The 4,695-nt window shown below is 33.3% G+C and overlaps 1 pseudogene; it reads left to right on the forward strand.

Annotated features, from left to right (window-relative positions):
• The first annotated feature begins 238 nt into the window (after positions 1-238).
• On the forward strand, positions 239-4,344 carry LOC116633631 (annotated as a pseudogene).
• Positions 4,345-4,695: the final 351 nt, after the last annotated feature.

Genomic DNA, 4,695 nt, shown 5'->3' on the forward strand with positions numbered 1-4,695 from the left:
CATTAAAATAATATGAGTACCCTTTGGAACACACTTTGAGAAACCCTGAGTTATGTTACTTAGACGTGCTCAAAGAGACTTTGTAGAGAGATGCAGCTTTTTCCTGAGTCAAACTGACCAGTGTGGCTACTGAAAGTTATACATAAAATGCTCTTCAAAACTAGAAAAATACGAAAGCCATTGACCCTGTAACCATACATCTCAAGAGGAGACACAAAAGACAAATATGTTTAGGCAGATGGACACACTGGTCATAGAGGAACTTAGAAGTCAGTGTACAACGGAGAAACTGAAGTCAGGACATATCATTCCAGTATTGAAAATTCAAAGGTCACAAAGAAGACAAATTGCAGTATTCAGGTGAGACAGGGCAGCATGCCTCTTAGTCAGCAATATTACACAAGGTCTATCTGTGCTAATGGAAAAGTCAGAAACAGGATGGCGAAAAGATCAGTATAGTAGCAACATCAGCAGCCCAGTTAAGCCTTTTTATTAAGAAGAAAATAGAATAGAGACTTAAGAAATGCAGAAAGATTGTGACAGGATCCACCGCTGTACTCAAAAAAAGGTTTCACAGCATACATTACAAACATCAGATGCATTTCTACCAGCAGAAGGGGATGGCCAGCCTGAAGAATAATAAGAGAATAAAATAGAGAAGATTTTCCCTTGTAAGAACCTATAGCTCAGAGTTTATTCATTAATCATGAAAGGACTAGTAATTAACAAAAGGAGTCCAACCAGTATTGATTACTTACAGGTATAAATTATTTGCAAACCTATATTGCTTAGCTAATTAACTCATAAGTTATTCTATCTCATTAATTCATAATTTGTTATTTATTGACCAATAATATATAATTCTGATGTAATTCACATTTAGGTTGATGTTAAAATGGAACTGTTTAAACTTGGGTGAAGTCAGGTCATGATCTTGGTGCCTGGATAAAAACCAAAGTTGACTATGTCTAAGAAATGACAGTTAACCAGGTAACTGCCTATATGTACCTTCCTACCTGCTAGATACTGTGTTTCATACTTTACCATCAAACAAACACATGGTGATGTTGAAACATCTTCTATAAAAGATGGGTTTTTAGGCATTTTCAGGGTAGTTTCCTTGTGCTGAGTTTTGGTTTTATAGGTGTAAAATATGATAAATATCTAGCTATACCATTAAAAAAACACACTTATGTCCTAATTTTTACTGCAACACTCTAAAACAACGATGGATCAACACGAGAGTTGTCTTTGCATAAGAAAAAGCTACACTTTCTAGGAAACATTTGTTGATCTTTTGTTTTTCATTGACTTCTTTTCAGTTACACCTGTTATGAAATAGAGAAGGAAATGTTATGCTTGCAGTTCTTTAAAAATTTCAATCTGGCTAAATGTATCTAAAATATTCATAAAATTAAGCTTTTTCAGTATAAAAAAACATGGTTTCCTAAACTGTTTACAAGAGTGACTATATGCCGATGGAGATATTTTGAGCACAAGGTGCAGCAGAATTTTAAATAACTTCCTCTCACTCCTCATCAGTGTCTATATGATTTCTAATCATTCCTCTACACATCAGCTGTGATGAGAATGAATCCAGGTGTGATGAATATGATGTTCTTGTTATTCTGAAGGACGTTTACTTTTATTTATGCCATTGTGTTTAGGCTTTTCAAGCAATATTTAGAACAAAGAGGCATACAAAGCTTCTAAGTTAAACCTTCTGCCCGCTCCATTTCTGAAGTAGGGGCAGGATTTCGTCCTCTTTAGATAAAGGTTTCCAACTGGAATAGGATGAGTGAGGCCAGAATACGAATTTTCAAATTGCCCTTCGTCTGCTGTGGAGTAAGAGAATATTTTCTCAGTGGTTCTATCTGAAGTTCTAAAACTCTCCAGAAAAATTAAGAAGAAGAAAATACATATTTCCCAATGTCAACTTCTGTTAAAAACTTTTCAAGCACAGATGTCGATCCATAGAGTTGTTAAGGCAAGAGCAACTTTCTGTAATTATAGGTAATCATGCAAACCCCCTTGGAACACAGATTCCATTTCATTTTTTGTTTCTGAGATTGACTTGGGAAAAGGGGTATTTTCACTTATCAAACTAACAGCAGATCTTCTGAAAAGCTTAGCATAATATATCTTTTATTAAGCATATATTTGCTCACTAAACAAGTGATTCTTGTTTATTTCCACAAGATAATAATTTGGAAGCTCAATCCATCGACAAATCTAACGCTTCATATTTGCTGCTGTGCAAATAGGAAAAATAAACAAGAGCTAACTAAAGAAACAAAGCTGAATATTAGGAGCCTACTTGATCACACCCAGGAAATGGTTATATTTGGTTGATACTTATTAAAGCTGCATGTTTAAGTCTATTAAGATGCATTTCATTACCTCTGCCATATGCAAATAGGCTTTCAAACTTTCCAGAGCAGCAGGATTTATTGTACAGTTCAAAGAATGATTGTATCTGCCTTCTGGGCTTGGTAAAGTCTGATTTCATAATATATACACAAACAGGATTTGTTCTCAGAGTAACATTGGGACAATTTCAGAGCTGTAAGTCAGGTGGTTGATGAGCTCCTGAAAATATTTGTTTAGTATTCCGAATAATACATATAATTTACAGTGTTATCCTGAGATAACGAGGAAATGTTATTTCAAATAACAGCTTACTTAGTAAACACGGGTTCCAGTGGAGATACTACCCAGCTATCACGAGACAGCATACATTCATTTTAGGTAAGCCCATATCTATAACTCATGTCCCAAGAAAATTATGAATATTGTTGTGAATTGGCTGACATTCTGCTCAAATAAGATTTCTCTAGCAGCTACAAAAATGCAAAAGAATTAATTGCTTTAAAAATGATTTATTGCATTGATAAAAATTACATTTTACTTGAAGGGAAGCCAGGAAAAAAATAACTCTTAAAGGCCACTAGCAAGGTATAATCGAAAAATGTTTGAAATAATTATAATGTAAATCATTAAAAATATGTCCACTTTCATCAAAGGTTAGGTTATACAAAGATATTACTTACACATATCAATATTCACTTGAATTTTTAAAACCTTATTTTTTTAATTTAATTTATTCTCTCCCATGAAGGATGAGGTACACCTAAATGTCTAATACACTTTATTTCAACAGTTAACTTTGATATTTAGGGAGCTGGATTATTGGCTCTTCTATTATTAAAAAAATGCATTATCAAATCTGTATTTGCTGTTTTTTCCTGCTCATCCGAGTTTTTTATTAAATTGTAAGATTTTAAAATATACTTTCAATTAGTTGTTTATCTATTTGCTTTTGAGGTACCTGTTACCAGTATGATTAAACATGAAAACATATTATTCTACATACAAAATAGATATATGTATTTATATGTATGTATATGTGTGTGCAAATTCCAAAATAAATATATACTAAATATAGTAGTTATAATAATCACAATGAATAGAGATATTCTTCTACCTACATAACTACCTTAGAGCAATGTTCAGTGGAGTCTCGTAGAAATGAGAAGACATAACTCCTTTCATTATTAAGTTTATAACTCCTCATCACTGTTTTAGTAAATCATTTTTTTCTGCCGAGTCTTGTAATATGAGTATGGTAGAGAACTTTGAATATAATAAAAATAAGCTAGCTAACTGAAGGGAAAACAAAAAGTTGAAATATTTCAGAAAACATACTCTGTTAATTAAGGCATGATTCTAAATAAATGTTTTCAGTGATAATTCATTGTTTACATTATTAAATATATTAAAAATATATGACCACTTTAAATTCCCCCAGAGATTAAAGTTTTTCTCCATTTTAGGCTTTGTACCTACATCGATTTTACTTACTTTATAGGAAAATCAAAATCTATTCCAAGTTTTGTTTTTTATTTACCATGTAGATATATGTCATCACTAAATAAATATATTTCAAAGAAATACAGAAAATGGCTCTTTTTCTTTCCTCCATCTTGGAGCCTGTCAAGGCCTGCTGGGAACAGGACAAATATGTGAGAAGGCTGCGGCATTTTTGCTGGCTATAAGCAGGGTCTCTGGAACCAGAGAGAGCACATAGCTCTTCTTAAAATCGAAGGTGATTATGCTTGAGATGAAACGGAATTCTATCTAGGCAAGAGATGTGCTTATGTGTACAAAGCAAAGAACAGCACAGTGACTCCTGGTGGCAAACCAAACAAAACCAGAGTAATCTGGGGAAAAGTAACTCGTGCTCATGGAAACAGTGGCATGGTTCTTGCCAAATTCCGAAGCAACCCTCCTGCTAAAGCCATTGGCCACAGAATCCATGTGATACTGTACTCATCAAGGATTTAAACTTACTGAAAAGTAAATAAATAAATGCATACATTAAAAAAGAAATACAGAAAATGAATGAGGAACTGAATTATAATGAGTAAAGAATATAATAAATATAAAATATCAGTAAGAGACATTTGCACAGTGCTAAAGTTTTCTTAAACACACACACACACAACCAAATGATAATCCAATGTCCTTCTTTATATGACTACTAGGCAAATATCTCCCTCACATCAAGGAAGAAAGTCAATTTTATTTCATAGTGCTTCTAGCAAGAGCTGAAAAGTGAATTAGATAATCTACATCTGCCCTCTTAGATGGCCCCTTCTCTCCATTCCATCAACTTGACTACTCCCATTATTTGCC

This window comes from Phoca vitulina, unplaced genomic scaffold (genome assembly GCF_004348235.1).
Source record: "Phoca vitulina isolate PV1807 unplaced genomic scaffold, GSC_HSeal_1.0 scaffold8, whole genome shotgun sequence".
Classification (NCBI taxonomy): Eukaryota; Metazoa; Chordata; class Mammalia; order Carnivora; family Phocidae; genus Phoca; species Phoca vitulina.